The 24,479-nt window shown below is 34.1% G+C and overlaps 1 protein-coding gene across 2 annotated transcripts in view; it reads right to left on the minus strand.

Annotated features, from left to right (window-relative positions):
- Window positions 1-21,611, minus strand: part of LOC126853625 (serine-rich adhesin for platelets) — a 39,635-nt gene extending 18,024 nt beyond the window's left edge. For both annotated transcript variants that reach the window (XM_050599491.1, XM_050599490.1), the window contains exon 1: window positions 21,278-21,611. The gene's annotated coding sequence lies outside the window, so the exon portion shown is untranslated. The remainder of the gene's footprint in view (window positions 1-21,277) is intronic.
- Window positions 21,612-24,479: the final 2,868 nt, after the last annotated feature.

Consider the following 24,479-nt stretch of genomic DNA (forward strand, 5'->3'; position numbering starts at 1 on the left):
ATAATTTACGATTAACGTTAAATTATAGGATGTAAAATTATCCAACGAGTTTCCTTTCTTATTGTCACCACAAAAATCATGATTTCGCTGCCTACAGTTTTCGTCACGATGAAACCTCATAATTACTGTGAAAATCGATAGATGGGCGTCTTATTTCCAATGCAATTTAAGCAAAGTCCAATGACGCGATCACGACGAGCGTCGTAATGATGTACTTTCACCGAGACCAAAAGCTAATCTTCTCTTTTAGTCCTTAAACATCTATATCTACTCTAGGGAGGAGCTTCTAGTCGGCATCACCGAACTCCGTTGAAATTCCACGGAAAGCGTAGTAGATCAATCAAATTCCCCGAGCAGGAAACCTCGAGGGAGATTCGAGAAGCTGTGCATTAGAGAACAAAAGGAAATTGAAGATGTAGGCCAACAGCTGATTAGTTTCTACTTCAACCTGCTATCCATGAAAGTCTTACGGGATTATAAAGAAAAATGACTCCCATAAGGCATTTATGGAAAAAAGATTAGTTACTTGTGAGTATCTGTTTCTCAAAAATACAAAACTTTTATTTTATAGATTCGTGTGAATGTTCAAATGTAATTTAATCATCGTTTCTGTCATCAATTACCTAAATAATAGCTTATAAACACACATGACTAAAAGAGCAATATATAAAATATTATAATTAGATGTATTTTACATTTAATATTTTTTAATATTTTTTAATTAAAGAACATTGTTTTATCACTATGATTAATGAAATGGATATTACAGCTTTATATGATCTAAGATACAATTATCTGCAAAACGGATTAAATATTTTTAAAAATTGTAAAAGTTTTTAATATAATGAAGAGAAAATGAGATCAAAAAGCTAATACAAAAAAAGATTTCTATAGTTACATTATCTAAAATATATATATATATATATATATATATATATATATATATACTCTCCTCCTAATAATATATTTCTAAAATATCTCTCTAATAAATAATTTTAAAAATTTTCGAAACATTTAATTAATTTTTTTTTTTAATTAATTTCCCAGTCAGTGTATACAAAATCAGCGTTAATTTGCCAGTATAATTATTGCAAATGTTATTTAAAGATACCTTTATAAATGCCATCCATATAACGGAATAATGCTATGTAGGTACTGGCAATATATTGAAAGTAAATTGTGAGAGAGTGTTATCCAAGTATCTCTCGTGTCGCGACCTGACTGGGGTACACAGACTGCACATATGCGATCGAATACGTAACGCAGATCTTCTTCCTAGGAAGAGCGCGCGCGACCACCAATTCAGCAACGAATGAAAGTTTTTACTTTCGTTCAACGATATTACTAGAGAGCCCTCATACGAGAGCGGGAGTTGGAGTCAAATGGGAGATGCTACGTTGTAAAATCCACACTTCGCTCCGGCGAGAAAAATCGCGAGAGCGCGAGATATAGGAGGAAAAGCGGACGCGCTTTCGCTGACGCTTTTAAACCGGCCTTCTCCCTTTCAGTGAATGGATATGGTAAACGTTTAATGGACCCCGTTCGCACGAAAGAAAGCGAAAAATGCACAATTGCCAAGAGAGAATTGAAACCATCTCTAAAGTCGAGCGACTCAATGCCTCGCTTTCACGCATCGTTTTCCAAGATTTTTTTCCGACATCGTATATCCTCTTGCTTATCAATAATTAATTTTTATGTAGACATTATATGCAGTAAAATTGCGAATATAATGATAGATTAATGAAAGATTAAATCAAGAGAGATTACGAGTTAAGATTAATAATTAAAAGAATCTGATTTTTAAGAGTAAAGATCCTATATAATTGTTAAGCTTTTGAAAAAAATAACAAAAAATAAGATGCTGAAATAATAAATTCATATATAAAAAATGCATTTATTTTTTATTCGTAATATAATCTCTCATCTTCTATTATAAAATGATCAATTATATTTATGAAGTTGTGAATAATAATACAATTTAAAAAACCCAACTTTTAAAAGAAACTTTAATCTTTTAATTAACAATACAACTGAGACTTCAAACTTTCGGCTTTTGGATTAAAAATTAGTGGGGTTTTCTCTAACGCTGTACTTTCTCAGCCATAAGCTAACGAAAGATTAAGTCAAAAAATATTACAAGTTAAGATTAATTATTAAAATTAAAAATCTGATTTTAAGGCAAAGGATCCTACACATAATTATTATTTCGGGAAAATTAAAATAGCAAGAAATAATATGTAAAATAACAAACAATTCTATAAACTTTTTATTTGTAATATATCCCATAATATACGATCAATGATTATAAAATCATAATAATAATACAATTTTAAAAGAAACTTTAATCTTCTAAATAAATTAATACCATTGAGACTTGAAACTTGCGACTTTGGATTAAAAGTTAGTTAAGTTCTTTTTAATAACGCTACTGTTTCGAAAAAACTGCATACTTTAACATTGCGCGCTATTGATTTCTTCGTAGCTTTATTAAAAAATTGCAGCGTTCCTTCAAAAAAATTCTTGCCTCGATATCGTCACGTAGCGATGAAATTGACATAAAATTGCCACGTAAGCGGAAGAAACGTCGCAGTTATTGTCGATCATCAGTTGTTGACCTTTAAATATGAAAAACCCCTCTAGTACGATGCTTCGCTCAACTTTCACCTTTTCGCATGAGACGAGTTAACTCGTGCGCGAGCGCGGGATCATCCTTGAGAACGATCCTTGCCGTGAGCAAAAACACTTTCGTGTCTTCAGCGCAACGTCTTCGTGCGCTTGCAGTCCAGTCATATTTCGCCGAATAACTGAAATATCAGCACGAGATCATTGCCATTTTCTCTTCTACGAGACTGCGAAGCAATGTATCTGTAAACGGTTTTGATCACGCAAATGTTTGGCATCCGTGCGTTCACTCATCTACAAATCGATAAAATAACAGCGCAAAAATCGCTCGTAGAAAGCAAGTGGAATTTGTTTGTAGCGATTATCTAAAAAAGCTATCAACACGTATCGCACATGTATATGTCAGATGCTGTTATTGTTTTGTTTTGAAATAATGAAAACAATCAAGATAAAAAGTATGATAATTTTAAATATCAATTTTAAATAATTCTAAATTATGATAGTCATGATTTATATTATTGAATTGTGTTAGTTACAATAATATGTATTTCTCTCTCTACAAAAAAAAAAGAGAGAGAAAGAGAAAAAGAGAATATTTTTTTAAGAACCATTCACGTATTAGATTAATAAAATATTTCTAATAATTAATTAATAATAATATACCTATACAGTATTAATAAAAGAAGAGAGTTAATGGGAAGAGAGATAATAATCAGGTAATGTGATCGTGTACAACGACCACAATTCCGATAACTAAATTATTAATGAGATTTTAATTACCTGATTATTAATAAAAAACGAATAGAGCCAAAAATTGTTAAATTGAGATATTACGTATTAAATTATCTCGAAAATATATGCGTAACATTATGTGTCTCATGCTTTTAATCACACTATCCGCTATATGGATACAGACAGAGGAGAGAAATTTCAAAATTACTCTCGTTGCACGAGATATATACATACGAGAGAATAATATCGATTCTCTCATTCTACGAAATGCGTGAACATTTTGCATTTAAGTCATACTATCGAATACGCGATGAAACGACCGAATGCATGCATTCCGTATAAAATACAAACTAATATGTTCCATTTATGTAGCGCGTGGAATATCATTTTTTTTGCACCAAGTTTGCTCGGATGTGAAACATTATGGAAAAGTTATCTTCTTTGCATGCGGCTCGAAATATCAAATTACATACAAAGTCACTTAAAATAATAATTCTTTGTTTAAATATTAATTTATTACACAATCCATTTTACCATTTTTAACCATTTTAACATACTGCTGCCTATCATGTGTGGCATAGTAATAGTTTTTTATTTAAATTATATGATATATAACTTTTGCACGGTTTTAATCAAATTCATCAATACGATATATATTATTTTTTTTAATCGAACTATTTTACCAGTATTTTTAAATATTTATTTTCAATTTGTATAGTAGATTACTATACATATAATATATTCCGCGTACTATTCGTAATCATTTCTCGCAAGGCATACGAAATCATCTAACAACAGTCCATAGGCAAAGTGAAATCTGCGGGACACCCTAAGCCAAGTTGAGCAATCACTTAATTCGAAATATTAAAGACTATCGACGGGCCGCGTGTAATCGCGCGTAATCTCACGTTGTGATGTCTCGATTAGCGGGGGTGATGACGGCCAGGATTCTCTCGCCAAGGCGGAGAATCCATTTGTCGCAGTCACGACTGGGAGCGATCGAGCCGTCATTAGAGACGGTCTAGAATTTCGAATTCTTGACGATACTCCGCGGGCGGCCGATTATTATTTTAATTCGTCTCTCTCTCTCTCTCTCTCTCTCTCTCTGCGATTTGCAATCGCTCTTAGCATTCAGCGGGCTTTCAGCGCACGTATAGGCACTCTAATTGCGTTGCTCATCGGGTCGACGGGGGCTTTGAAACCACGGCATAATGTCCGCGAATTAAAGATTTCAGGCTGTAAACACCTGAAAATTGCCTTTACGTTTATTCGCGATAATAGAAATGTCACACACAATCAGTGTAAAAGCATATTTTCCGCGACATCGAAAAAACAAACTGTCGATAATTATATCAGTTTTAATCTTCGCGTTCGAACTGTCAGATGTGAAGCTGCGGAGATCGCGTTTCTCACTCTCCTACGATGAGAGAGAGAAATATTCGTAACTTTGGCGAAACGATTGGATGTCCGGTTATCGGAGAACATTGAGGCGTGAAGCGTCCACAAACGACCGAGAAAGTACGATGTTTGCTGCTCTGTCTCAATTTAGTCAGCTTCGCTGCGTCGCACTTCGTTACTCATTAATGAAGCGGTTAATGTTGCTCATGCAACGCACGGATGTAGTTGCATGTGAATGCAAAATGTCTCAGAAGTCGTACGCTTTCTCCTCTTGAAAATATAGAAAATTAAAATAAAATCTTGCAAAAGTTTGATATCGAAATATGAATTTTTGGAAGAAATTTTTGATAAATAATTAAAAATTTTGCCAATCAAAAGCTTCTCTCTTGAAGCCGCGAATAAATTCTATTCATTCTTTTTATTTTTGGATAATTTTGAGTTGAGAGAGAGAGAGAGAGAAAGAATTTAATATATATATTCAAAATTTTTTTATTAAAAAGTAAAAAGTCGTATAATTTTGAAAAACTTTGAAAAAATGCTAAACTCTTTTGAAACAATTTTTAATATCTAGAAAATTTGTATTAAGTTCCTTTATTTCATCAAGAAATAGAATAATCTTGATACTTTAACTTCTTCAGAGAGAGAGAGAGTAACTTAAATTACTTTAAATTGTTTTATTAAGTAAAGTTTATAATGGAGAATAAATAGAGATCTCTCTTTTATTTCGGAATTAACTGTTCCGATTTAGTTAATACCAACAAAACTCAATTCACATATGCACTGACTTCGATATTGATTTTACGGGCATATTGCAAATCGAGTGACGCCATCGATTTCGAGATCAATTGTTTCGGATTAACTCGAACCGATTCACGCAACGATTTTGGGACTCGAATATTGTTTCACACAGCCCTAAATGTACACAGCATCAATACACAAAAGAACATTACATCGAGAATATGTATTTGGCTTTCGACGAGAAATAATTTACCTGTGAATATACCTGTTGGAAATAATCTCCGCTGTGTATACATATCCAATGTAAACATCAAGAATTCATAAGAATAAAAAAGTCATGTATTCATCGCGGGAAAAATACAGAGAATAAAAACGAACGAGAATTGTCAAATGCGATTCGAGAGAGTACGCGCAAACTTAAATATTTTACTTTTGAACGCGTAGAGACGATTTTTTTTCGAGCAGAAAGCAATGTCACGGATATGTCTCGCGATTTCCAAGTGACGCCCGCGCCTTCCTGCACTTAGCACCTCTCTAATAAGTGATACACCGGAGCCGCTGCTGTTAATTAGAAACTTAGAAAGTAATGACGCGGATGAGATAATTGTTACGTCGCCGGCACATTTCCGCGTGGCGTTACTTTCAAGCGTCTTCCTTTTCTTTGTCGCGGCACATTTCTCCCGTGTTTACGAGGTTACACTTCAGTTCGTCCATGCATTTCTCCGAGACGCAATGCACTCGCTCGCTTATCCTCGCCATCTGGTCTTCCGCGCTCAATAGCGATTGCGAAAGAATACCGGTAGGTCAGCCTCCCGCATTTTTATTTTTACACGTTGATTTCTCGCGATATCTTCTTGGAGCAAAAAAAAAGAAAAAACCGTAATTTAATTAAAGCAAAGAATGATAATGTCTCTATTATTACAACTAATGACAGAGGTCTACTCGTTCACAATTACCATAGTAATATTTAGGCTTGATACATGATCGCTCGTAATTCGCTTTCATGGTAAACATACGAGAACATTGTAAACATCATAGAATAAATACAAATAAATGTAAATGGCAGATCCCATAAAATAGTTTAATTAATTTGTATTTATAATAATTTACTCACTAATAACTAGAAAAATCTTCTATTATTATATTTGAAAAATTATAGAAACACAAAAATTATTTTTTTTTTTTATGAAAGATTTTTAAGAGAATTATTCTATATATTTGTTTATTTACTTTTCCATATCTTTAAAAAAACTTATATTCTAAATAATTTGTAATTATTATTCCAGCTGATATTATTCTAATATTTTAAAAAAACGAAACTTTAAAAAAAAATGTACTATAAATAACTGAATTTTATTTCTGATAAGATATTCGAGAGAAATAAGACTAAGATGTCTATTTTCAATCAATAAAATCAGCATTTTCTCATTGAAAGAAAATTCACTTGGAGCCCGATCCCACAAAGAATTAATCGATACAATATAGATGATCGATTACCGTCCTACATGATGCGCAGCGAAAAACGAAGCGACCAGACGAGAATGGTGGCGTGCAAGCAACCGTGAAAAGGACGAGATTGGCGTCGGTCGGCGGTTTTTCGCAATCAGCGCGAGTGATTACTTCCTCCATACCTCCATACCTCCTATAGGCACGAAAGGACCGATGAAGAAGCCGCATTTTCTTTACTGGGATCGCCATGGCATTTCGTCGTTGGTTCGGCAAAGAAGATAATCGCCCTCGCTCCAGCCTTAAGTGATGCCGCCTCGTTTCAAGGCAATAAAAGGCACTATCGCGCCGAATTTTACGAAAGCGCACCGTATAATTTATACTGTCGCGGACGTTGGGAGGACCGATATACCCGGCTGTTGTCCCTCGTTACGAGATCGCTTCGTGTCGCGAGCCGATTAGCATAAAAAGTCGCGACCTGCGCGCGCGCGCGATTATGATACGGCGAAAGGTCAGCGATCGGACGCCGAAATCACCTGAGCCAGCACAACGAGGGCAACGAGTCACGATGGATATCCTTTGCACCTCCCCTTCAGGCCCGTTCCGTAATCATCGGCGCGCTTTCGTAACGATCCGTTATGTTACCGCGCTACCGGTCACTGTAATTAGGGTCCGCGGACCTTCTGCCACCGCTTACGGATCCGCCTTTAAGCTCGTAATCGTAACAGTATTTTAATTTCCTTCGTATACCGATAGCTCTCGACCTACTCTACGACGCCGCCGTTTCGCTAATGGTCCACGACCGGTAGCTCTACCATCGCTAATGGAGACACGTCGTGTATTATACGTTACCTTATGGTATTAACTCATGCAAATGTCGCGGACCGCATCTGTGTGTGCGGTGCGCGTGACTAGAATCTCAAATGAAGAGTTGGGCTAATATTAATTAGCACTAATTCAATAGTTAAATGAGACGGCGAAGATCAAAGTTCTCGTTACATCATTATTTTTTAAAAAATTTAATATTATATATTAAATTATAAAATATGGAAATTTTTTAAATATATCTAATTATTGTAAAATGGCCACAGATTACCATTTGCCATCTTCGAAATGTTCTCAAGTACTAATTAAAATTTTTTAATCTTAAAACGTTTACGAAATGCGCGCGTTGTCACGTTATCTAAAATTAAATTTTATGTTTTTTTAATTAAAAATCATTTGCCTTTTATATCGATTTAATTATATCATCGATTGTTATGGCACAATCTTGTTTGTTTCTACAGCAAAATAATGAAGAGAACTCTTAGATTATATCTTTTCTTTAAAAATTGTGACAAAACATAATAATATTTTAAACAATCTATAAAAATAACATGTAATTTGTGTCTTTCGTAAATTGATTGTATCATTTTTGTTGAAGTCACGGTGTCGTTATGGGCTATACAGAGTGCTAAATAAAACATGATGATCAGCTGCGATTATCAACGATCAGCAAAACATAGAACATTGATATAATACCGATATATTCGGAGTGTCGATCAGCTTGTTAGATTCGATAGAAAGCATGATGTATCTTGATTCGCATATCTAAACACTCGCAGTTAGGCATATACGCATACTCATAGATTGTTATCAAATATACCTATATCTAACATTTGCATCTAAATGCAAAATGCAAACAAAAAAAAGCTGTATACATGCATATAAACAATTATATTATTTAAATATCCGCGATATTAATTACGTATGGGGAATGATTTTGATTATCGAAAATTCAGAAATAGAAATAATAAATTTCATCGAATCCAATTAATACAGATCATTATAAAGTTAATTAATATGAATCAAAAATCACAAAGTTGCGATAAAAATAATAGTTCTCGCTTTGATTAAGAAAATAATCGACTTTAAAATTTGTCGAATAATCAATCAGAAAAAGTTTTTGTTAAAACATTCTGTATGTAAGATAATCAATATCATAAAATATCATAGATTTAACATTAAATTCATACAAATTTTAGTCGATGCAATTGATGATCATAAATGATCGTCCGAGAGTTAATGAAACCGGAGTGTTTGTCTCGGGCTGGCTGGGATCCTTGTCAAAACGAACCGCTTTCCCGTTCTTCGCCGCCGGGAAGGGATCTTTCTCGATCCCCCTTACCCCTTCGCTCCTCGTACTTTTTCCGCGGCTCTCTTTCTCAGATCGCCGGATCAATCGGTGGCGAAACGAGGTTTTCAAACAAGTAGAGTACCGGGCGAATCCCCCCGGCAAGCAACCAGCAATTCGGTGTGGGAGAAAGGAAGAGAGCGTTGCCCAAGCAGCAACCGCGCGCTACGTGGAACAGGAACGTAATTATTATCGCCGGGTTACGTATTCGGATGTTCTTCCGCTCGTCGAATCTTCTCACATACTACACCAGCGCGCATAGACGCGCTCGGAACAATGGCTTGGCCTCAGGAGCGATTCCCATATTATGCAAATGCCAGCGCTCTCCCCTGCTCCATGCGCGTCGGCCGCTCCGCGCGTCTCGCCTCGTCTCTTTACGTTCTCCTCGATAGAAGAATAGGATAGAGTTACGCTGATTTTGAGAGGAAATCACATCCCCATCGAATACAATAATTATGGCCAATCGATTTTATAAATGTGTCAAAATATTGAACTTTAAAATAGGCAATGAGTATATTCTTCGAGAGTATATCTTTCTTTTTTGTTTTCCAAATGTTTCTCAAATATTTTCAAAATGGAAAAATTTTAAATAACCAATGTTAAAATAATATAATATATTATTAATACTGAAAAGATGCTAAATTACGGCACACAGATTATAGATTGTATGCAGATTTTATATTTGTTCGATAAAAATCTCGCGTGATGCATTATTTTTCGATAACATAGATTTCAATGCCGCGATTTAATCAAAGGTTCATTCTCGTAATCAAGTCCAAAATTGCAAAATACGATAATATCAGAGTGTAAATTTCTCGCATGAAAAGATGTCATAATTATGAGAAAATCTATCTCGTTTTTCCGTTTCTTCCAGCTTTATATACGCTTATTTTTCGTGGGTCACTTTGCCAACTGAACATGTAGAAATAAAATATTCAGAGCTACTGCAAAATTCGATTTCGTGAGTATCATTTATGCGTCAAATATTGGACTTTCGTACCGCTATCTAAATTTATCCGTATTTCATATTTTTGATAAATTGAAAAAAATGATTCAGTCTTCTAAATGTAAGAATTTTCTTTAATTAATCGCATCAGCAAAAAAAAAAAAATATTAGCTTTATTGCAAACGAGAAATGTGAGTCTTTCATGTGTCGCAAATTTTTCAAACGCATGCGTTGTTATTCACGATCTGATGTGAATGCCATTCACGCGAGTCTAAGATCGTTGTTTTTCGAACTGCCAATTTTCGCTCTCAGGGTATTACATTTTCTCATATTGAGTCACCGTGTCGTAAGCTGCGGAGGACTCGTGTAATCTCATGTTTTGAATTAAGGGAAATGACGCAATCACGGCAAAGAAGGTGGAAGGCCGCGTCACAAAATTTTTCGAAATACCGTCTTACAAAGAAATTATGAAAGTTTCGCCTTTGAAAAAAAAATTCACGTCAGTCGATCGAAAAGACAGATATAATTCCTGAAATCATTATTATTCGATGGTGGGTATGTGTGTGTGTGTGTGTGTGTGTGAGAGATCTCTGTTCTCTCCTTCTTCAATGAGAGGCGATCGTTGTCTTGAGCGACGATAATAAGGCTTCGGATAGTTTTGTGATTACGATACCGAATGTTTTTTTCTCTCATAAAAAAATGAAAAATATATTTTTATATTTTATTGAACAAAAATTTAAATAATTAATTATATCGTGAAAGAGATTATAATATATTTATAAATATATTTTGAAGATTAACTTATCTTATGTAATAACAGAAATAAGATAGAATAGTAATAATAATGTTCTATATTATATTATAATTGTTAATTATATCAACGTTAATGCGTTGAAGAATTAAGATGTATGTAAATATAATTATCATAGTGAAACTCATTTTGCAACATGACAGTCACATATTTTCGCGTCATAGCAATTACGCTAAAATATTTCGTTCTTGTGTTTTTCACCATGATTTTCCGCATTTCATCATCTTGAGAAATAAAATCATAAAATTATAAAATAGAAGCTTTCTTTATGACAAGTTTTTTTTTTTTGCGTCCTCATTAACGTTTTGAATCCTAGATCTCTCTTACGAGGAATTATGAAATCAAGTAACTTTAAAAGATGTCGCAATCATTGCTTTAATCATTCGATATAATGTATGACTCTTTTCTCATCTCTCTCTACTCATACTTCACTTATCGCTCATGTAATCGCCGCGAGATAAAATCGTTACATTCACCATTAAATTTTTTAATATAATGTTGCGAAAGCAAAGATTCGTCGGTACATAATATATTTATGCATTGTCGTCTCTATCTATGTTGCATTTAACGCTAGGTATAGCTCTCTGATTTCGAGTGTTATTTGTTTAATACAAGTGATTTTAATTTAATGACAACAACAAAATGAAAGATTCTACATTCAATATGTGGCGAAGACACGAGGATCAAAGTTTAATTCTGCGACCTAATTTCCGTGCAGCCGCACATTTTGCAACTCGATCTCTACGCTTTCTACGAAATGACAAATTAATAATTAATTAGTCAACCAGCTGTATTACAGATGAGATAATATCGATTTATCGATATACCGCGATCGTAACGAAGCGACGCTAGATTGAATTTAACCGTCTGATTGCTTCGTTCGTCTAATTCGTAGAGAAAAAAGAAGCCACGATTGCGTAATAATTTCCTCAGATATCGCTCGTGGCGCTTGCTTATGCGTTCTCGTGCGTGTAACGGTGAGATGCATCCTTGTGCATCGCTGATCCAGCTGAAACAAGGAGGAACGGTAATGCGGCACGTCAACACGCGGTAGACAACGTGCCATAATCGCGTATAATGATACGGCCTTCCCGCTTTCTCGGCGAAATAAAGGACTTTCTTTCCCATGCGCTCGCGCATTCGCACCTCGAAAAATCCGCCGCGCTCTAATCAGCTGCCGTGAACGCATTATCCGAGTGATTTTGTTTCATTCGCACGCACGTAACACCGCAGTATACCGCGTATCGTAACAGGGAGGCTTAACCCCTTCAAATCCGCTCGCTACAATTCCCTCCGTGTTAACTTTTGACCATACCTTCTATTGATCTCGACGCAGTCTCTCGCAACTGAAACCGCTTTCAAACTTGTTCACTGTCGTTGCGGTTTTCCAGCCAGTGTTAGAATTTCTAAAGCTATTGCTTATGTATACTTCTGAGGCTGCTTAGATGTAATTCTAACAATGTAAACATTACATAGTTACCTTTCTTTTTAAATATAACAACAACATAAATCTTTTATATTTGATTAGTTGAAGTAATATTCTATTAAATATATAATTTTGTTAATTATATCAATTTGAAAAATGTAATTATAGAAATGTTTAAAAAAATGAATTTTGCAATAAAATCTAGACACAAACTAATCTGTCAAATAATTTAGCAATTAAAAATGTATATAAATATAAATTTTAATTGGAAAAAATTACTTCAAAAGTTATTTCGCAATAAAGTTATCGTAATTGATTGAGCTGTGACATGACTGTGACATTTTTTTTCAAAACAACGTTATATTTTAACGCAAATTTTATAATAAAATCAAATTATTCTTTTGCAACGCATTATTCAAAAGTTCATAATAATGCCACGACGGAGAGCTTTGGGAAATCTCGAGATCAAATCAACAACGATTTCCTTTTAGCACGCCCAGCTATTCACAATGTATAACCTCAGGGAATTTTTTTGCACACCCCTTTTAAAGTTTAATGATAAATTAAATGTTATCAAACTCCGCAAATAAAATTTTAAAAAGAAAGCCCCTTTCTTCAAAAGAGAACTCTTCCAAGAAGCATTTTTATTCCGCAAATAATTTCCATTTTAATATCCTCGAGCCTTAATTTACTTACATGCCATTAAGTGTCTCTTAACCATTTGCATGTTACTTAATTGTATATAACTATATAAATGATAAATAAACTTTGACAAGGGTTCACCCTCGGATTCTGCTTGAATCTTTACACAATAATTTCTTATATGTATATTAGATCATGGGGCAATTTCCAGATTAATTTCTTTCTAAACAAATATTTGATACTATTTGTTTTGACGCTGCATTTCTGCGTTTCAATATAATTTAGGACTCGGAGTGACGACGTCTTAAGCGAGTCACACTGCAGCATGTACTTAATTAACGCGACAGTGGCCTGGAGGATTCTCTAGAGCACAACGAGAATGAGTTTCACGTTTCTGATAGTCGTTCAAGAGGGAAGCCCGATGTCGGAACAAAGGCGGCCAGATAACGAAGCAAACCTAGGCATCTTAACTTAGAACGTATACGTATCTCCTCTTTCTCCTTTGTAATGCTAATTCGATAATTATTTCAGGATTAACGAAGAGAGGTTGGGCGGAGCGCAAGTATGAGGAAAGAGACATATGTATCGAAAAAAAATCATTTAATGTAAATAGATAACTTTCATTTTTCTCGCTGATTTTCTGTCATTTTATTCTTTGCACATTAATACACATCAATCTTTATCAACGCGCTATTGCTGTCAGTTCAATTATCTATATTATAAACATTTTAATAATATTAGATGAGTTTTTTCCTCTTCTCTAAATGTTCATAAAATATTTCAACAAGTTACTTCCTAAACTCAGTTAAAATTTTGTTACGAATAGTCGAGCCAATAATTAAACCGTACTCATTATGGATAAAATTAATTAAAAATGACATTTTGTAATTAATAATAGACTAAACTTGAAATTAACGAGTTTTACGGCAGGAGAATGTCAGCGTACCGACACAATCGCTTTAATAATTTTATTAGGAACTTATAAAGTTGTTAATCAAATTAATGTATTTTGAATAAATTTATATCGATACGACAAATTTCCGGTTTGATATAATAAATTACGTAGGTAAAATATATCTGCTCGTTATTTCTTTCTACAAAGCCCATTCTATTTGCTCATAGTTCAGCGAACCATAAAATTCCTGCGACTTGGTAGTGCCATATATGTTTTCGCAACGACGTTTATCGCCGAACTTTGCCAATTCAAAGTAAAAAAATAGCACGTAAAGTTTGCTTGTCAACAGAATAAATGCTACGCAATATGCGGCGTGGAGTAATATCGATATCGATATCGATATGATCGCGCGACATCGGGGCATACACGGAATCCTCAGTACGCTCTCTACTGCTATTAGATCAATAACTTTGAACATTCACCGGCATATATCCTCTCATCGGCACACAGATGTCGATCGATTCCGACTTCAACCATCGTACCGCTATCGAATACACGAGATTCAAAGACTGCGGAAAAGTAATAACGGCGGGCTTTTGTTTTCGATTCCAACGATATCTTTTGCTTCAAAATATTTTTTTAATAAACAAAACATTTTTGTTGGACAAGATAAGAAGTTATGTTATATAAAATATAAAGTATTCCAATAAACTATGACATTTTTGTTCAATTAAATATTGCGCACATTGCAATCTTTTAATATCTATGATAAAATATTTCATTATTAAATATTTAAAATAAAAATATATAAAATAAAATATTTAAAATATATATTTTATGATTAATTAGATTTTGAAGAATTTCTATTAAAGTCAATTTAAAATTAGCAAAAAAATATTATTTTTCAATGCCCGCTTATAGACTAAATAAATTTCAATATATTCATTAATAATTCTTCGATTTTTATTTATTTAAAAGCATATAGCACTTCTTTGAATAAAATAAAATTGTTTAGAATTAATATTTAATAATAGAATATTTGATACTTTGGACAAGTATTTTAAAGATTATAATAGAAATTTTCATTCCTCTTCTAAAAATATTATATTATTATTGATTTGTGGGGTCAACAAACATTCTATAAATATTAGAAAATTGTATTAGGAAATTGTAAGTAATTAAAACCTAAGAAGAATTCTTGAACCTTTGAATCGCAAATAGGTGAGGAAATATCTTAAATACAATATCGTGCAAACTTTGCAGAATTTTAATTGGACATTTTACCGAGAGGTTCGCTCGCCTTAGATTTAAAAAGTAGCATATAATTTAAAATAGAAAATTATTGACAAATCTACTTTAATAATCAGGCATTTAACGTCGATATTATAAATATATAATAGATCCTATTTAACAATTTTTTACGCATCTCAAAATGCACGCGATTGTTTCGAAAAATAAGAGTAATATTGTCATAAAGAATAGAAAGGTATTTTATCCGCGACGTACATGTCAAAGCGATTACATTTTATCGATAACGGGATTCGCGTACGGTCGTCCGTGGCGAAGTGGTAGCTAGGAGATCCCACTTTGATGTGGAAACTGGCCGGGCGCCGCTAGTAGTATAGCCAGAAAGCGGGCGTCCGGCGATCGTTTATCGCATTAGCGGACAGTCCACGTGCGCCCGGTACCTACCTTCGGCAAATTGGGAATTACGGTTATATCGAAACTTTGATGTAACTCTGCCGTTGGTCCCAGCTCGAAGCCATTTCCCGGTTCAATTTAAGTATAAATACGTGCGCGATCGCAAAGATAATCTATCGCGCGATTATCCAATAAAGCAAACTCCCGGAAGGGCGACAATACGCAGCGTATACATTTCCGTTCGCGGAATCATTTTTATTTCAAATTATAATATATTTTTATTTTATAATATATTAACTTTATAAATTATAATTTATCAATATTGAGTTTTGAATATTGTAGACACACGATGCGTTAGGATTTCTGTGATAAAACAGACAAGAGAAATTTATTGCGCGTTAAATATTATATATAATAATTATGTTGTTAAATATTTTTACGTAATATTCCAATAATATTCTTCTTTTTTTTTCATGTTAATCATAACACATTATCTTTTTTTATCTCACGTGCCACAATTATCAATCTAATTGTAAGGAAAAAGCTCGCATACAAGGCTATTCAATAAATCTCTTGATACACAAATATTCCGTTACATTTTGTCACAAACTGAGCTCAACGTGTAACGCTAAACAAGAACATTTACATTGCGTGCGATTAATGTCACTCGGCGAGGCAAATTATGCGCGTTGCGCAAAAGCATACCATCCGAAATGCATCGAATCTCGATGTAACGTACAGTGCTTGTCATTACGCTGGTGGCCTGAATTAGTATCCATCTATTACATATTAAATTTTATTAAACGCGCATTCATGATTATTATTCTGGCGTTATAATGCGGTTGTAATAGTATAGGAATATATATCGAATGCTCGTTATCTCTAAAATTGCAAAAGAGATTCGCGACTAAAAATCTATACATATGCGGAGGGAAATTATTAAATCGCGAAATTAATTGTCCCCTTTCATCGTATTACATTTTTCTCGTGATTAAAAAATCTTTTCATGATATGCAGACTGTATGTGTTTACCATATTTGTCATATTTATCATCATTTTTGAAATTTTTGTGATTTCGAATCACAGTGCAATTTTGCTTCGAAACAGAATCCAATAAATTGACGTATTAGCGATTCACCGTATATATATCTCGTGAATCATATTTTTTCGATATAAAAACGAACGGATTTATCACCGATGTTACGAATATCCGGCAGATTTATTTTCACTCGTTAATCGCATTAATCATAGCTTTGAACAAGCGATTTCTTGCTGTTTCTGATTAAACGATCGATCTAATCGTATTCTTTATAACTGCCTTTCAAAATTTGTACTTTTTCTTATAGACGTCGTACACTTCGGAACTAGGTTACAACCGAATCCGGGACTAATCACTGTAATCCGGATCTAATCTGAAGCCGAGTCTGCCGCACTGGCGGCAAGTGAATCGATGCTGCCAGAATCAATCAGAGATAATAATTATTGGGAACTATTTGTAGCAAATGACAGTCATAAAGACAAATGGAAGAAATAATTGTACATTGCACGATATTTAGTATACTCTTTCGCTTCCTCTTTCTCTCTCTCTCTTCCATGCGCGCGCAATTAAATTATAATATTTTAATTTAATACGAAATATGAATCTCTAGAATAGTAACACACGAAGAATAATAACACTCTTGCTCTTCATGTCTGTCACTTTGTAACATTTTGCGAATAACAAGTTCCTCGGATAATCAGATGTGAGATCTGGGAGAGTAATAATTCGTAAAATGTAATTATAAAAAAGTGGGACATTTTGCACCATTACCCAAGAAAATAGAACATGTCGTATTTTAAAAGTCAGAACCCGCATACCCACTCTATATACGCGTGCTATCTCGACGTATCTTTCAGTAAAAGGAAAGCTCCGGGTTGACAAAAAATCTAGAGGAAATAATCGTAAAACAAATTCCACTTTACGCTTTATGGATACCGGAATGTTTCAAATTTTTACGAAAAAAAAATCTTGCTAATATAACTTGATAAGTTTAAAATAATTTCACGTTATACGGAAGATACGAAATGGATCATACGGATGAGATAAATCCAATATAGCTGCTCTTTTGCTCACGCAGGAATAGAACGCGTTCGAATCGACGCGGAGCAGAGATTAACGAGACGAAGAAATTTGATTGCTTTGTTAATAAAAAAAAAAAAGAGCTCGGCGTTCTTCGCATATTCGAGTGTGCCGGACGACGTGCGATTACACCCCGTATAATTACACCTGATGTTGGCCACACAGCGTGAGAGCTGTTTTGCGCCATGTTTTTGTCAGGCGAAGACAAAACGTGAGGAGAGCAACACACAGAGAAGAGAGGAACACGATGGAACGAAGCGGACGAGATTTCCACAGATCGGCTCGCGTGCCTGGAAGTTCGCGTGCAAAAATAGGTCATACGCATATTTCGTTATGACGTATTGCTTAACAATCTACCACTTTGTCCGACATCTCATTGCGCGGGCCTCATTCACTAGATTGGCGAGCGCGGATTAATTAGCCAGACATGATTAATTAATTACGGCGACCTCGACGAGTTCGACCTAGAGCTAGAGGGTAAGAGGGGAATACTTTGTATCGTCACACCCGACATCAAATTGAGCAAGCATTTTATTTTCATAATCAATGCCTCGAGGCTCTAATTATATTGCAATGTTATGTATAATCCGTATAATAATGTATATCATATTTGTCTATCATGTTTGTTATATCATATTTATTATAAACTTTATATAAACTATATTTATATAAACTTTATAAAGTTTGCATAACAATAATACAGTTCATTAATCGCTTTTCACGATCCATTTGTTAAACAATTTTTTAACATCTTTTTTAATATAAGATAAAATAGTTTTTTTTTAATAAAAATTTGATATCAAAATTTGATACGTGTAAGTGACATATATTGCGAAAATATGGATATTAAACATGTGGAAATATAAGTATATTTTTGAATTTGACGTCAACAACAGAATATACAGAGTTCGTTCACCCCTTAGCGAACGTATAGAATAAAGTTAAGAGCTATCAGAGGAGAACCTGACGGCATGATCACGCGCACAAATTGGGTCTGCTTCGTACGTATGTAAGAGCTTCGATAATAAGGGAGTAAAATTTCTAGCATCGCGCAACTACTTCCAAAGCTATTGTGTGCATCCGTATATATTATTTCTGCCTATTGAAGAATAGAGGTCTATCAGTTGTAAATGCGTATAGCGCACAAGAATTAATAAAATAGAAAATAATTATATATTAAAATGATTTAATACAGAAAATATAAATTCTCGGACAATTGATTTTAACGTAAATTAATATTTGTTGTGTGAGAATTAATAAGAGTGAAAAGCATGAAAGGATTACATTATATAGCAAATTGAACATTGTACCCAATTTAAGCACGAAGTTCGGCGGCGAAGCGAATGCGAAGGGCTTTCGGAAGGATCTGTCAGGCTGTTCGTACGATAATGGAGCGAAATTTCCTTCGCATCGCGCAGCTACCTTTACAGTAAATAATCCTTCACCAAGTCGACGACGGCTGCCAAACGGGTAATGATATTCCCTTTACTATATATATATATATATATACGTACCAAGCATTGACTCCATTGCTTTAATCTTAGTTTACGATGCACCGCGATATTCGAGAGTTGTCTCCAATATTTTCTCTCGTATATCATGCAAATGTCGGATGTCGAATATAAATCGCAAATAACACTCGAATGCTTCTCTATAGACTGCTTTAGATTAATCTAATTTTCCTTAAGCTGATTAATTGTTTAATTTTTTTTACTTTGCGTATTAACATGATGTTTGAACATTATTTTTTTAATAACGCTTCATGTGACTTCTGAAATACATATATTGATTTACTTAAATTTTGATCATGCGCATATCAAATTGCAGCAAAATGCGAATTAATAATCTTGCTGAAAGAGGGAGAGATTAACGACAGGAAATAATATGAGGGAGATAAATGAAAAGTTATTACATGACAAATGTCCTTCCTGATGTCGGACCGCAGGGTTGGCCGTTATTTAAATGCGCATTTGAAAAACTGCGTCTTTCCTGGTGTCGACGAGAATAATAAAAGGGGTTTGCTTGTGTGCGAAGGGAGAGAGAGACGCATGGAAACGCGCCAAAGTTTGTTCGATTCAACGGGAAAACCCCCTGATGCGTTTTATAAGCCTTAGAAACGGTAAAAGTTCGAGGAAAATGTAATTAAGCGGTAAAAACGTTGAAGAGCACTCAATGAAATTATACAACAATTGTTGGCATACAATATAATACCCAATTAAAATCTCTTTCATATGATATAAAAGTTAATTACAAAAATTGTAGCTTTGCATGATAAAGTTTTGCATTAAATTTCCATTTATATATTTTCTGCTTACATTCACATTTGCGATTTTACGCAAAAAGCTATCAAGAATCATTAAACAAATATACTCGAGGTTATTTTTATTTCATGAAAACAACGCATCAAATGTTTGCCGTTTCATTTAATTAATAATAAAATAAGTAATACAGAAATATATGCTTCCTGCAGATTTCTAAAAAAAATTTGATGGCGAAAATACTGAAATTGCTAAAAACGAGATTTGATCGAACTAAAAAATTAAGTGCATTACTCTCTTAAATACCTTCTTCTAAACTAATGCTCCATCGATCCGCGTCAGTTCGCGTTACATCTCCGGCTATGGAAATATCCTATCTTGACGATGACCCTTCAGTTAAACGCGCCAGAAAATTCTCGTGTCAAATGCACTTTCAAAAATTTTGGTTAAATTTATTGTCGCATTTTTCTGCACGAATGCGATATTTACAAGTTTCGTAATCAGCTGTTTCGGGCGCGGAACCTTCTCTGTATAAGTGGTGTGCCACTTTAAAGGCGGAACTGTTTTTTCGATCGCTTTTGAAGATAAATAATGACAGCGAACGAATCTTAAAGTATTCGGTTCAGACGAAAATGCTTTCACCAATATTCAAATTTCTATGCAATGCGATACATGTATAATATTTTCATCATTTCAGATACATGCAAATCATGCACTATAATAATAATCTTAGACTTTGAGGAAAATTGTTAGGCATTTTATGGATTATCGTGTATTTCAATAAATTTTAATTTTCTTAAAATATAAAATTGTTCTAAATTTATATCTAATTCATTATACAAAGCTAAATTTTATTATAATTGTTTAAACATACTTATTTTTAAAATTCTCTCTTGTTTTACATATATATGCAGCATTTATAAGTTTGTTATATTCTAATGGTCTTATTAAAATCACATAGTCTAAAAATTTAAAAAAACATTTATGTTGCTAGCTATGTTGTAAATTTGGCCTTTTTACCTCTAAAAAAAAAACATGGAGTTTTATAAAACGCAAGTCTACAATAATTCGATGCTTTACGAAAAAAAACAAAAGCTTTTTACGAAAAAGCTAATTGCGAAAAAGTTGTACCATATATAAATATTATAAATAATAATTAAATAATAATTAAATAATATTTAATATTTAAGTTTTACATTTATTTCTTATTTATTCCCATTAGTTCTATTTTTATATTTTAAAAGGGGATGTCTCAAGCAATTTAAAATGTATGGGAAAATAAATGTGTGATATAAACATATGTACATATTCAAGCTTTTCAAATAAAAGAATGGACACCGTACTGTCAATGACAACGGCACGTTCTCAATGGGACGCGTATCCAGAGAGATTTAATTTAAAATAAAGCGTTATATACAATGATCTCGTACCTGGTGTTAAGCCCCGCGAGCAGGTCCGGTGACGATCGCCGATGCTGACAACACTATCACTGGATTCTCGAGATCCTGCGGTACCCCTAAATCTCCAAAATCGTAGCACACACGCGACCGGCTCCGATACCGGGGGGGTAGCGCACGTCGTCGCACACTCGCGCGAGCGAGCGCCGCGCGGTCTCGTTTCGCGTCGGTTTCTCGAGCGAGGGAAGAGAAAAGAAGGGAGAGGGAGAGAAGAAGGGAAGAAAAGAGAGAGACAGAGAGAGAGAGAGAGACGGAGAGAGCGTTAACAGCGAATGGAGCCGAGAAACTTGAAGCGGACGCTCTCTCGTCGCGAGGGAGTCGCGGCACGATACTGACGAGTCGCCTGTGGGGCGCGCGGATCTCATGCCGCCAGGATCTCCATCCCCACCGGCGCGTCGCCGCGCAGAGCGAAGTGGTTCTCGCTCGACATTCAGGGCCGGTTGATCAACTGCGGCATCGTCGTCACGATCAACGAAACTACGGACGCGCGTCTCGGGGGTTGATTAACAATCAGTCCCCGCAACACCCGTGCATCTGACATACGCTGGTTTACCGCGACTGTCGGATGAAACTGCCGCAATTTCGGAAGCTTCGGTTTCTCGCAGAACGCTCTTACGGAATATAATCGTCCTCTGATTAAATATAGATATATCTGTTAATGTCTCTGATTTGTCGTTCGAATAAGGTATCCGATAATTATACTATATATTACTGGATGTTTCAAAATTAAATGATTCGTCGATATGTTTAGGAATAGAAATAAGAAAGAATTCCGCTATTCATGTTTGATATCTTCGTTATAACGTTTTAATAAAACGTTTCAGGGTTATTTTTATTTTTTTTATTTATTTTTATTTTTTTTTTCTTATTTTCTTCATAGAACATATTGGCAAGACATTTGATCGTCTAACTTTCTTGTACGAAATAGGATTATTCTTATAAAAGCGCGCGTTTCAGTTTTTGCGAAATGTTCTCATTATTATATCATATTTTCTATTCTCAGATTCTTTGTGCCTTACAACTGATTAAATGGGCGGTGTGAACGAATATAGCAAAGGCAAACGGATGAGCTAAGATCGAGAGAATTAGAAGTTGCGCGATCGTGGCGAAAAAACTAGGCAATCTTTGGGACTAGAGTAGGAAGGTAATAGAGAAAGCTGTGTGGTCGCCCGTAAAAAAAATACAGGCATATTATTTAAAATTACTTAAACCGTCTTCAAGTAACTATTAAGGTGGAATAAGCAACTTATATATTAATGCGCAAATCGAATTAATTATTTCCAATTGTATAAGATGTATAAGTAATGACAAAAATATAATTTGAAATATAAATATAATGCTAAAAACATAGGAAATTATGAAATAGATAATTAAGAAAATTCGATAAAGAAAATATTGGTTGCATAAATCGTTTATATCATAAACGTAATTATGTCAGATCAATTCATTTCACCTCAAGCGACTAACTAAAAATTTTAAGAACACCAGCGGTGCGATTAATTACGTGTATATATATATATATATATATATATATATATATATATATATACACGTGTAATATGCTTTTGAGCATATTTAATTTATAGTATCGTGATGAACAACAAGAAAATATACAAGAAAAGGCTGGCAAAATCTAAAAATATTATTACATTTTTGCGATATTAAATTTTTTAAATATTGATATTTTATAGTTAATTTCTAACAATATTCTTTTATAATATCAATCTAAAATCAAACCAATTATCAAAAAAGATATTTTTCCATTCTACATAAATATTAAATTACTGAAGCAGCAATTACTAAATCCGTATGCGATCTTATATACGTGTTGCGTAAACGGAATTTTATTGTCGAATATGTCGTGAATCGTTCATTGGTAATCGCCTCAAGTTTCTAAAACTGCCCTCCGGATATTATAAGTCTTGCTACTGTAAATTTATTATACGGAAGATAATGCCAAATATTTAAACATGCGAGATAAATATTTATTTGCTGATAAAATACCGCGTCGTAATACTTATTCTTAGCGTATTTGTGCCACAGAAATCTATGCTTCATCAACTATATCTAGCCGTGATGCTCCATTCAGGACGTACGTTCCATCGCTATGAACTTTCGGTGTCACGACTCTCTGATTCTTATCTAGAATTCTTCTCCAGGATTTTGCTGTTCGGTACGTATCGTCATTATTACGTAGGTACATAAATATGCAAGTTGGTTCAAATTTAGTTTTTAATTCTATCACTGTCAATAACAAATAAACAACTTGTCCTAAACTAAAAGGATTAGATTATAAATTAAAATATAAAATTTATTATAAAATACACATATAAAATAATGCATATATATATATATATATATATATATATATATATATATAATGCAAAACGCTATAAAATAACAATGTATTAAATAATTAATTTGGAATGTCAAACGATTTAAGGAAGAGAGAAAATGTCAGAAGCGGAAGGAGGAAATGGAAGTCGAAAGAAATCATATTCTTTTTAATCGTCATTATTCTCTTCGTGATTGAAGCGCAAATCTTACCAATCTAGTCTTTACTGCTTTCTCCTCTTCTTATTGCCAGTAATATAGATTAACTTTAACTTTGCTAATCCTAGGGCTTCGTCGTCTTATACAATCATAATGCGGCTATAAAATGAGTAAAGTAATATCTTCATCAATATAGAGAAGGCCAAATTTCATCGATGCGAAATTCGATAACGCTCCTAAAGATTGATGCAAATCTTACGAAACAGTTTACTGTCTCGGGCAACGCGTACTTTCTCTCGCGGCTCGTCGAGTAATGGAGGCCAATATAAAAAGACTCGTATTCTCTCGTTTCAATGTCAAGGCGTGAATAATTTCAACGCGGAGAACGTCAATAGTCGCGAGCGAAAAAAAAAAGAAAAACTTGGTTAAAATTTCAAAGTTCACAACCGCGTACATCTTACTTTCCTTTTTCCTCTCTCATCTTCTTCTTACATTTCGCTGCAACGTAGAATCTTAATTTGTCATTTAATTTCCGAGATTAAATATCGAAAATCTTCCACAGAATTATAAGAGAGAGAAAAGATGGTAAATCAAATTTTTTTCTCGATAGCAAGAGCTATTCAGCCTTTAGATACGACGAAGAATCGTAGCGGAAGCACGTCGTGGGCCTCGAGGCGATGCG

This window comes from Cataglyphis hispanica, chromosome 12, assembly GCF_021464435.1.
Source record: "Cataglyphis hispanica isolate Lineage 1 chromosome 12, ULB_Chis1_1.0, whole genome shotgun sequence".
NCBI lineage: Eukaryota > Metazoa > Arthropoda > Insecta > Hymenoptera > Formicidae > Cataglyphis > Cataglyphis hispanica.